Source organism: Orcinus orca, chromosome 1 (assembly GCF_937001465.1).
Source record: "Orcinus orca chromosome 1, mOrcOrc1.1, whole genome shotgun sequence".
Taxonomy (NCBI): domain Eukaryota; kingdom Metazoa; phylum Chordata; class Mammalia; order Artiodactyla; family Delphinidae; genus Orcinus; species Orcinus orca.
The window spans coordinates 123651420-123664690 of record NC_064559.1 but is presented as its reverse complement, the minus strand read 5'-3'; positions in this window follow the sequence as shown (position 1 = coordinate 123664690).

Here is a 13271-nt window from a genome sequence, read left to right as displayed (position 1 = left end):
ATGAGGCCACCATCACCTTGATACCAAAACCAGACAAAGATACTACAAAAAAAGAAAATTACAGACCAATATCACTGATGAATATAGATGCAAAAATCCTCAACAAAATACTAGCAAACAGAATCCAACAACACATTAAAAGGATCATACACCATGATCAAGTAGGATTTATCCCAGGGATTCAAGGATTCTTCAATATATGCAACTCAATCATTGTGATACACCATATTAACAAACTGAAGAATAAAAAACATATGATCATCTCAATAGACACAGAAAAAGCTTTTGACAAAATTCAACACCACTTATGATAAAAACTCTCCAGAAACTGGGCATAAAGGGAACCTACCTCAACATAATAAAGGCCATATATGACAAACCCACAGCAAACATCATTCTCAATGGTGAAAAACTGAAAGCATTTTCTCTACGATCAGAAACAAGACAAGGATATCCACTCAAGCCACTATTATTCAACATAGTTTTGGAAGTCCTAGCCACGGCAATCAGGGAAGAAAAAAGAAATAAAAGGAATACAGATTGGAAAAGAAGAGGTAAAACTGTCACTGTTTGCAGATGACATGATACTATACATAGACAATCCTAAAGATGCCACCAGAAAACTACTAGAGCTAATCAATGAATTTGCTAAAGTTGCAGGATACAAAATTAATGCACAGAAATCTCTTGCATTCTTATACACTAATGATGAAAAATCTGAAAGAGAAATTAAGGAAACACTCCCATTTACCACTGCAAGAAAAAGAATAAAATACCTAGGAATAAACCTACCTAGGGAGACAAAAGACCTGTATGCAGAAAAGTATAATACACTGTTGAAAGAAATTAAAGATGATACCAACAGATGGAGAGATATACCATGTTCTTGGATTGGAAGAATCAATATTGTGAAAATGACTAAACTACCCAAAGCAATATACAGAGTCAATGTGATCCCTATCAAATTACCAATGGCATTTTTTTACAGAACTAGAACAAAAAATCTTAAAATTTGAATGGAGATACAAAAGACCCCGAATAGCCAAAGTAGTCTTGAGGGAAAAAAACAGAGCTGGAGGAAGCAGACTCCCTGACTTCAGACTATACTACAAAGCTACAGTAATCAAGACAATATGGTACTGGCACAAAAACAGAAATATAGATCAATGGAACAGGATAGAAAGCCCAGAGATAAACACACACACATATGGTCAACTAATCTATGACACAGGAGGCAAGGATATACAACAGAGAAAAGACAATCTCTTCAATAAGTGGTGTTGGAAAACTGGACATCTACATGTAAAAGAATGAAATTAGAACACTCCCTAACACCATACACAAAAATAAACTCAAAGTGGATTAGAGACCTAAATGTAAGACCGGACACTATAAAACTCTTAGAGAAAAACATTGGAAGAACACTCTATGACATAAGTCACAGAAAGATCTTTTTTGATCCACATCCTAGAGTAATAGAAATAAAAACAAAAATAAACAAATGGGACCTAATGAAACTTAAAAGCTTCTTCAAAGCAAAGGAAACTAGAAACAACAAGAAAAGACAACCCTCAGAATGGGAAAAAATATTTGCAAACGTATCAACAGACAAAGGATTAATCTCCAATTATATAAACAGCTCATGCAGCTCAATATTAAAAAAGCAAACAGCCCAATCAAAAAATGGGCAGAAGACCTAAATAGACATTTTCCAAAGAAGACATACAGATGGCCAAGAAGCACATGAAAAACTGCTCAACATCACTAATTATTAGAGAAATGGAAGTCAAAACTACAATGAGGTATCACCTCACAACGGTCAGAATAGTCATCATCACAAAATCTACAAACAATAAATGCTGGAGAGGGTGTGGAAAAAAGGGAACCCTCTTGCACTGTTGTTGGGAATGTAAATTGATACAGCCACTATGGAGAACTGCATGTAAGTTCCTTAAAAAACTAAAGTTAGAATTACCATGTGACCCAGCAATCCCACTACTGGGCATATACCCAGAGAAAACCATAATTCAAAAAGAAACATGCACCCCAATGTTCATTGCAGCACTATTTACAATAGCCAGGCCACGGAAGCAACTTAAATGCCCGTCGACAGAGAAATGGATAAAGAAGATGTAGTACATGTATATAATGGAATATTACTCAGCCATAAAAAGGAACGAAAGTGGGTCATTTGTAGAGATGTGGATGAATCTAGAGACTGTCATACAGAGTGAAGTAAGTCAGAAAGAGAAAAACAAATATCGCATATTAACGCATATATATGGAACCTAGAAAAATGGTACAGATGAACCGGTTTGCAGGCAGAAATTGAGACACAGATGCAGAGAACAAACATATGGACACCAAGGTGGGGAAAGCAGCGGCGGGTGGTGGTGGTGGTGTGATGAATTGGGAGATTGAGATTGACATGTATACACTGATGTGTATAAAATGGACGACTAATAAGAACCTGCTGTATACAAAATTTAAAAAATATAATTCAAAAATTCAAAAAAAAAATGAACTACTGATTCAGATAGCAAGATGAGTGAATATCAGAAACATATTGATCAAAAGAAGCCAGACACAAATGGATACATATTGCTTGCTCTCATTTATGTGAAACTAAAAACTGAGCAAAACTAATCTATGGTGTCTATGGGGAGTGGCACTTGCCTGGAAAGTTGCTCTATAGAACTTTCTGGGGTGATATCTTAACTGGTTGTTGGTTACATGAATTTATACATTTGTCACAACCTGTCTAATTTTACACTTATTTCACTGTAAGTAACTTTACTAGAAACAAAAAAAATCAGCACACACATAACTTGCAGTGAAAACATTCCTGAAGCTAACCCAAAGCAAAGTGCTTGCTTAACACTAGTTACTAGTACCTCTGTAAACCACTGTACATACTACAGTATTTTTCAAAATGACATTTTATTTTATATTGTGTGATAGGATCTAAAATCATTTCTTTTCTAAATAGAAAGCCACTTGTCTATATCTTCATCGTAAATTAAAAGCCTATCTTTAAATGAGTTACAAAAAACAAAGAATACAGGAGATCAGCATCAGACTGTCAAGTCAAAATCAGGATCACAGGAGGAGCCTTGCTAAAAGCTTGCTACAAGTTAGGTGTTTTACGTTCATTAGTTCAGTTTCCTTTACCATGATCCTGGTAAAGAAGTATAAGGTCCATTTTATAGACAAGTATATTAAGGTTTAGGAAGGCTAAGTAGCTTAATCAAAGACACAAAGCTACTAAATGGTAGAATCCAGATTTGAACTTAGTTCAACTGACTCCAAAACTTAAGCTCTTTCCACAGTACCCACTGTTTCAGATTTCAGCAAAGAAGGGATGGAAAAGCAGCATAGTTAAGATTTACAGGCTGTAATACAATAGAGTCCAGTAGACTGATCACTCCAGTGAGGCCTAAGCATCTTGACTTCTTGGCTGCCCCTTCAGATGTCTCTTCCACTGCTTGACCCAGGCCCCCAAGTAATCTCTCTAGCTCATCTGTGTCCTTTGGGTACTATGAAAGTCACGGACCGGCCCATTGATCAGTAGTTCAGTTACAGTTCTACCAATACCAAAAATAGAGAAGAGCCAAGGAGAAGAGTGAACGTAAGTTAGTGCAGTACATTCTTCAAAAGCAGGGCAAAAGACTGTGTCCCTGTATTGTAGTGAAGAATAGCAGAGGAGAAAAAAAGAGCAAAAGAGAAAGTAAACTCAAAGGCAACTGTAAGTATACTGAAAAAGTTGTATTTCCCTTTAAGTTTAGCTTTAAAAAAAACTATATTCTAGTGAAAATATAGGAAAGGATTATGTTAGTTGTTGGCACTGAAGCAAGCAATTGATATTTGTGCATGTCTTGAAAAGGCAGTAAAGAAAATTGTGGCATATTGTTATTTTAGTAAAAGTAGTATTGTCTGATTAAAATTTTTGAATGCTTAGGCCATTATAAAATAAGCCTTAGCAGGCTTTCTGGAAATGCTTAGTTCTCAGAATGAAGACTGGTTGGTCCCCTCTGTTAAATCATTCCAGATTTTAGTCCTAACTTGTCTGATCACTAGCTTTACCTTTAGACATAACTTGTCTGCTCACTTGCCTTAGACATTCTTTTGGAGTTTCAGCATTTTCATCTAATAAGTGAGAGATTTAGACTAGATGCTTTATTATTATTATTATTTAGGAATAATAATCACTAACTTTTAAAAATCTTCTGTCATATGATAGGAACCATACTTTGAAATGTTTTGAAATAGGTTTTCTCATTTAATTGGCACAACAGCCTTTTGTGATATATGTGGTATTGCCTATCTTATAAATGAGCAAACTAGAGTAAAGAGTGTTTAGGTCTGGGATTGAACCCTGACTCCATTTGGTCCAAAGATTTTAACCACTATGTTATCCTGCCTATCTATGGGTCCTTCAACGTTAATATGCTTAGATTCTATTCCAATCAGATCAATAAACAGATGTTGAGTTAGGTGTGAATCCTTGAAAGCCAGAGAACTTGATTTAATACCTTACTTTTCTCTTTATCTCCAATGCCAAGCACATTTTAGGCCTGGCTGAATTCAAGCAAAAAGAGCAAAACAAATTAATAATCTTCTTAAGGAGAGGGATTATATTCTACTTTTTCACTCTGCTGACCACTCTTCCCTCTTTCCACTGTATTTAGCATGGTATTTTGCACATCATACACATGCAGTAATTTTTGACTCACTATGGGTGGAAAAGGTTCAACAGTGATCAATTCTGCTTGGTAAAGAAAAAAAAGTTATACTCAAAGCTTTCATCTAAACCCATCTGTTTAACATAGAGGAACTGATAATAAACCAAGAGTCTGAGGTTAAGAGTGACCTTTCAGAGAAAAATAAATGTCATATATTAACCATATACGTGGAACCTAGAAAAATGGTACAGATGACCCGGTTTGCAGGGCAGAAATAGAGACACAGATGTAGAGAACAAATGTATGGACACCAAGGGGGGAAAGTGGTGGTGGTGGGATGTTTTGGGGGATTGGAATTGACATATATACACTAGTATGTATAAAATGGGTAACTAATAAGAATATGCTGTATAAAAAATAAATAAAATAAAATTCAAAAAAGTGACTTTTCAGGGAATTCCCTGGTGGTCCAGTGGTTAGACCGCGGGGCTTTCACAGCCATGGACCCGGGTTTGACCCCTGGTTGGGGAACTAAGATCCCACAAGCTACGAGGTGCAGTCAAAAAAAAAAAAGTGACCTTTCAGAGCCCCGGAGTCTGCTGCTGCCGCCCATGACAACAATGGTTGGAAGAAGAACAGTTGATGCTGCCTACCAGTGCGCCGGGCTGCAGGAAAAACACCTCCTTCAAAGACCAAGTCTTAGTTTCTCTGATGGTGAAAACATCAGAACCTTTGGCTATGATTGAGAAGCTCTTCCTGCATTATCCCTCCACCTTTCCACTTGATAAGGTCACCTGTGCTCTTTATCACAGGGGCACTTGCCCTGCCCTGGGTTGTGCTCCTGGATAGTGTTTGTTCTTACTGTTACCTTTAAAAAGTATTTCTCTTCCTTTTTTAAAGTAATTTTATTTCATGTAATCTTGTATCTTTTACTTTTAAATGGGAAATAGAAATTAGGGGCAGCTCATTTATGAAAGTATTTGCATATATTGGGCCTGCAGAAATATTTATTGAATTAAATAAAATCTTCATCAGCAATAAAACCATATATATATATATCATAATTAGCTTATAAATTAAGTGTAGGTCCTCTCGTGCAATACCAGTGTTAAAAAATAAATATTTTGTAAAATTTTGGCTTTAACTTATAGGTCCAATGACCTTTCTCCTAAATGCCAACAGAAGCCCTTCTGAGAGTAGTTTTAGTCTTGGAGAGGCCCAAATAATTTGTATCTATATTATTAGTTAAGAAACACAATTAAGATTATTATTTTCTCAAATAAATATGAAGATTATATGCTAAACAAATTTCTAACAAAAGCGAAATTCCAATATTTTAGATGGTATTTTCATTCCAAGTGATACTTCTCCTGGACTTCACAGAGACAAACTAAGAGTTACCTTGATACAAACCCACTTAAATTCTATTTAACTATCATAATGAAATAATTCTATGTGCCCATTTCTTATAAATGCCCTCTTTATTAAGTGTGCTTATCTTATTCAGTCAAACTTTAAATATGACCATTGAACAAAACTGAACATGTAACAGATTGAATCTTTTCTGGTACCAGAAAAGTTCATAGATTACCAATTTTTTTTTTTGCAGTACGCGGGCCTCTCAGTGCTGTGGCCTCTCCCGTTGCGGAGCACAGGCTCTGGACGCACAGGCTCAGCGACCATGGCTCACGGGCCCAGCCGCTCCATGGCATGTGGGATCTTCCCAGACCGGGGCACGAACCCGCGTCCCCTGCATCGGCAGGCATAAATATGGACTCCCAACCACTGCGCCACCAGGGAAGCCCACCAATTATTTTTTAAGTAATACTTAATAATGAATTCATTCACATTTCTTTCTACCAAAAAAAAAAAAAATTAAAATTTTTCTAGGGATTTGATCCCTTATATCTCCTAGGAGTATTACCAGAATTTCCAGTGTAATGTCTAATTTGTCATCTGTGACATGAAGTTAATTTCCATAACACCTGGCATCTAAACAGCTGTGACTGCACCTGTTGTCAGGTGGCCCCTCAGGGAGTGGGTTTAGCCTTGGGGAAGACCCAAATAATTTGGTAGTGGGGAGGCCCCTACTGAAAGGAAGGGGAAAACGTTTTTTGGAACATTTCAATTATTGTTTCTACTAATATACTGCAATCAGAAGGGAGAACATTTGTGTTGAATGAATGAGCTCCTTTTTCACATGGCCATTTTCCCTCTAAGCATCTGTGTGTCTATGTTGAAATTCCCCTCTTTTTATTAGAACATTAGTCACTGGATTTAAGACCTACTCTAATCTAGTATGTTCTAATCTTAACTTGATTACATCTGCAAAGACCCTATTTCCAAGTAAGGTCACATTCACAGGTTCTGGGTGAGCATGAAATCTGGGGGAATACCATTCATCCCAGTACAAAGAACTCTAGTTACTTCAGAGAAGTGGTAAAGTAGGAGGCTATACTGCAAGCACTCAGAAATAAATTAGTGAGTGATTAACGTGGAAATGACTTTTTTCCCCTGGAGATTTCTTACTAAAAGAAAAATAGGATTGTAGTTTGAGGCAAGAACTACATTGAGGAAGAGAGACATGGTGATAAATTATATCAAGATAAAGTCAGAAATAGAGATATAGACACAGAAACAGATATAGCTATAAAATGTAAGAATAGTTTCTAGGCATAAGTGGGGGTGACAGAAGGGAAGGTTATCAAGTATAGTGGTGATAGGTTAGCTGGAAAGGAGACAGGACAACTGTTTCTGAGATAAGACGACAGACTCTATTTTGCAGTTCCAGTAACAGCTTGAGAAACAAATAACTGTTATTAATACAGTCTTTAAAATAGTATGCACTGTTTTTACATTGTTTTGTCTATTTTCACCTTGTAGATGTCAGTTATATATTTCTCAACAAGATCCTTTCTTTTTTTCAAAGCAAATCCTAAAAGAATTGCCTGTAATTAAAATTGAATGTAACCAACATAAACATGTTTGAATCCAAATTGTTTTATAGTTTTCTTAACAGAGATATCTTTTTAGGCACATCAGGGTTGGAACCTATAGTTTCCTACTATATTAAGAGTAAGCAGGGACTTCCCTGGTGGTGCAGTGGTTAAGAATCTGCCTGCCAATGCAGGGGACATGGGTTCGAGTCCTGGTCCAGGAAGATCCCACATCCTGCGGAGCAACTAAGCCCGTGCGCCACAACTACTGAGTCTGCGCTCTAGAACCCACAAGCTACAACTACTGAGCCTGCGTGCTGCAGCTACTGAAGCCCGCGAGCCTAGAGCCTGTGCTCTGCAACAAGAGAAGCCACTGCAGTGAGAAGCCCGTGCACCGCAACGAAGAGTAGCCCCCACTCGCGCAACCAGAGAAAGCCCTCGCGCAGCAACGAAGACCCAATGCAGCCAAAAATAAATAAATAAATAATAAATAAATAAATAAATAAAGAGTATGGGCTTCCCTGGTGTCACAGTGGTTGAGAGTCCGCCTGCCGATGCAGGGGACATGGGTTTGTGCCCCGGTCCGGGAAGATCCCACATGCCGCGGAGCGGCTAGGCTCGTGAGCCATGGCCACGGAGCCTGTGCATCTGGAGCCTGTGCTCTGCAGTGGGAGAGGCCACAACAGTGAGAGGCCCGCGTACTGCAAAAAAAATAAAAATAAAAATAAAATAAAAAATAAAATAAGAGTAAGCATATTTCAAAATGATCCTTTTAATAAAAGTACTTATGTGGTTGGATCCTAGCCAATAACAAGATGTGTATGTCTAAGATGACATGTGTTGTTCAAAGCTTTGACAGTGTTAAAGTGCCATTTCAGGTTCTTCCTTTTCCTGGTTAGATTCAATGCAATGTCACTTTTGTGGGAATCTTCCTAAGACAGAGGAGAGCTTAAATAAGTGAAGTTTCCTTATAGTGAAATAGCTTTGTTTCTGTGGATCCTGATTTAGTTTTATTCTTTTATGCAAATTGACTAATAAATAAACATATGTGGAGACTAAAAGTATTAAGATTATACATTTATTTATAAAAACTTCCTTTTTAGCTTTTTGTTTTGTTTTGTTTTTACATCTTTATTGGAGTATAATTGCTTTACAATGTTGTGTTAGGTTCTGCTGTATAACAAAGTGAATCAACTATATGTATACATATATTCCCTCCCTCTTATGCCTCCCTCCCACCTTCCCTATCTCACCTCTCCAGGTTGTCACAAAGCACCAAGCTGATCTCCCTGTGCTATGCAGCTGCTTCTCACTGTGAAAGAATTCCCCACATCTGGTTAGTTAGAACATACATTACCTAACATATTTTTTTTTTGATGAGAAAATTTAAGTTCTGTTCTTTTAGCAAATTTCAGTTATACAATACAGTGTTATCAATTATAGTCATGTGTTTTACATTAGATCCTCAAACCTCATTCATCTTATAGCTGAAAGTTCATACCTTTTAACCAACCTCTCCCTATTTCCCTCACCACCCCCAGACCCTTTCAACTACTTTTCTACTCTCTGTTTCTATCAGTTTGACTTTTTTTTTCTTTAAATTCCACATATAATTAACACCATGCAAGATTTATCTATCTCTGTCTGGCTTATTTCACTTAGCATAATGCCCCCAAGTTCCATCCATATTGTTGCAGATGGCATGATTTCCTATTTTCTTATGGCTGAGTAATATTTTGTGACAATCATATACCATACATATGGTATATCATATATATGTCATATATATCATTTTTGTATATATGTGTGTATGTGTATCTCATATCTTCTTCATCCATTGATAGACACTTAGGTTGTTTCCATAACTTGACTGTTATGAATAATGTTGCAATGAACATGGGAAGGCTGATATCTCTTTGAGGTCCTGTTTCCATTTCCTTTGGGTACACACTAAGAAGTGGGATTGCTGGATCATATGGTAGTTCTATTTTTAATATTTTTTGAGGAACCCCCATATTGTTTTCCATAGTACATTGGCTGAACCAATGTACATTCTCACCAATAGTCCACAAGTATTCTCCTTTCTCCGCATCCTCAACACTCATTGTTTATTATCTTTTTGATGACAGCCATTCTAACAGGTGTGAGATACGATCTCATCGTGGTTTTGATTTGCATCTCCCTGATGATTAGTGAGTTTGAGCATTTTTTCATGTACCTGTTGGCCATTTGTATGTTTTCTTTGGAAAAATGTCCATTCAAATCCTCTGCCAATTTTTAAATCAGATTGTTCAGCTTTTTTTTTTGCTGTTGAGTTATATGAGTTCTTTATATATTTTGGATATTAACCACTTATCAGATATATGATTTGAAAATATTTTCTTCCATTCAGAAGGTTGTCTTTTCATTTTGTTTATGGTTTCCTTTGCTGTGCATAAGCTTTTTAGCTTGATGTGCTCTCACTTATTTATGTTTGCTTTTGTTGCATTTGTTTTTGGTGTCAAATCCAAAAATCATCACCAAGACTGATGTTAAGGAGCTTACTACCCCCTATATTTTCTTCTTGGAGTTTTATGGTTTCAGGTTTTATGTTCAAGTTTTTAATCCATTTTGAGTTGATTTTTGCTTATAGTACAAAATAGTGGCCCATTTCATTCTTTTTCATGTGTCTGCCCAGTTTTGCAAACACTATTTATTGAAGAGAATATCCATTCCCCACTGTATATTTACTCCATAGTAGTGAATTAATTAATCATATATGCACGGGTTTATATCTGGACCCTGTTCTGTTCCATTGATCTATGTGTCTATTTTTATGCCAGTATCACCCTGTATTGATTACTACAGCTCTGTAATAGAGTTTGAAATCCAGAGGTATGCTGTCTCCAGCTTTGTTCTTTTTTCTCACATTGCTTTGGTGGTTGGGGGGCTTTTGTGATTCCATATAAATTTTAAGATTGTTAGTTCTATTTCTATGAAAATGTTATTGAAAATTTAATAGGGATTGCACTGTGTCTGCAGATTGCTTTGGGTAGTATGGATATTCTAACAACATTGATTCTTCTCATCCATGAGCACAGACTATCTTTTCATTTATTTGTGTCTTCTTCAATTTCTTTCATCAATGTCTTATAGTTTTCAGTGTATAGATCTTTTGCATCCTTGCTTAAATTTATTCCTATGTATTTTATTGTTTTTGATACAATTGTAAATGAGATTGTTTTCTTAATTTCTCTTTCTGGTAGTTCATTCTTAGTATATAGAAATTCAACTGATTTTTGTATTTGATTTTGTATCCTGCAACTTTACTCAATTTGTTTATTAGTTCTAACAGTTTTTTGTTAGAGTCCTTAGGGTTTTCTAATATAACAGCATGTCATCTGCAAATGTGATAGGTTTACTTCTTTTTGATTTGGATGGCTTTTATTTCTTTTTCTTGCCTAGTTGCTCTGGCTAGGACTTCCAGTACTATGTTTAATAAAAGTGGCAAGATTGGGCATCCTTGTCTTGTTCCTGATCTTAGATAAAAGCTTTTAGTTTTTCATCATTGAATATGATGCTAGCTGTGAGCTTGTCATACATGGCTGTTATGTTGAGGTACGTTCCCTCTATACCAACTTTGTGAGAGTTTTTATTACAAATGGATGTTGAATTTGTCCAATGCTTTTTCTGCATCTATTGAGATGATTATACAATATTTATCCTTCATTTTGTTAATGTGGTGTATCATATTGATTGATTTGAGGATGTGAACCAGGTTTGCGTCCCTGGAATAAATCCCATTTGATCATGGTGTATGATCCTTTTAATGTAGTGTTGAATTCAGTTTGTTAATGTTTTATTGAGGATTTTTGCATCATATTCATCAGGGATATTGGCCTGTAAATTTTTTCTTTTTATGTGCTTGTCTGGTTTTTGTGTCAGGGTAATCCTGGCCCTTTAAAATAGATGTGGAAGTGTTCCCTCTTCTCCTATTTTTATTTTATGGAAGAGGTATTTTTCACAGAAATAGAAAAAACAATCCAAAAATGTGTACAGAACTGCAAAAGACACTGAATAGCCAAAGCAATCTTGATAGAAAAGAACAAAGCTGGAGGTATCATGCTTCCTGATTTCATACTATATTACAAAACTATAGTAATCAGAACAGTATGGTATTGACACAAACGTGGACACATACATTAATGGAAAAGAATAGAGAGCCCAGCTCCATAATAGTGGTCTTGGCAATTATTTTTTGGATTTGACTCTAAAAGCAAGGGCAACAAAAGCAAAAATAAACAAATGGCACTACATCACTAAAAAGCTTATTCACAGCAAAGGAATCTAAGAATCTATCAACAAAATGAAAAAAAGCAACCTACTGAATGAGAGAAAATATTTTCTAATCATATATCTGACAAGGGGTTAATATCCAAAATATATAGAACACATACAACTCAATAGCTGAAAAAAATCTGATTTAAAAATGAGCAGATGGTAGCCAAGATGGCAGAGTAGGAAGACCCTGAGCTTACCTCCTTCCATGGGTACATCAAAATTACAACTATTTACAGACTAAATATCTATGAGAATGACCTGAAGACTAGCAGAAAAAAATTTCCACAACTAAAAATATAAAGAAGGAACCACAATGAGATGAGTAGGAGGGGTGGAGACACACATATAGTCAAGACCCACATCCCTAGGTAGGCAACTCTCAAATGGGAAAATAATCACAATTAAAGAGGTTCTCCCATAGGAGAAAAGGATCATAACCCCACATTGAGCTGGCCAAACTGGTGGTCCTCCACTTGGAAGACAAACCCCCAGAATGTCTGACTTTGAAGGTTAGTGGGACTTACATATGGAAGAACTATAGGAGGGCTATAGGAAACAGAGACTCCACTCTTGAAGGGTGCATGCAAAATCTCACATGCTCTGTTTCAGTACAGGGGCAATAATTTAAAAGAAGCTTGTGTCAGACCTACTTGCTGATCTTGGAGAAACTCCTGGAGGGGCAGGAGGCAACTGGCACTCCCCCTGGAGACATAGACAGTGGCAGCAGACATTTTAGGGAGCTTGTTCTACTATTGTACTGGCTAGCACTATTTTGGAGTGCTCCCTCTAGCCTATTAGCAGGCCTGCACCAGTCCCAGAACCCCTCAGGCCATGCTGCCAGTCACACCAGGATCCACCCCTGCTGACCCCACAGCCAGGTATGCCAGGACCCTGCCCTGCCCACCAGTGGGCTTGCTGCCACCACACAAGGCAGGGCCTGGTAACAAATCAGGGCAGGGGCCAGCTCTGCATACCAGCAACACATCGCAGTCAACCCTGCTACAACTCATGCAGTCCACACAGGTATCATCCCTAGAGTGTAGAGCTCTGGTGACCAGAGGGAAGTGTGCTGCTGTCCCCATAGAACATATCCTACATAAGGCCACTTATTCAAGATTGGGAAATGTAACTGACCTGTCTAATACATAGAAATAAACATAGAGAATTAGGCAAATTGAGGAGACAGAGGAATATATTGCAAATGAAGGAACAAGACAAAACCACAGAAGAAGAACTAAGTGAAGTGGAGATAAAAAATCTACCTGGTAAAGAGTTAAAGGTAATGATAATAAAGATGCTCAACTCATGGTAGAAGAATGGATGAACACTGTGA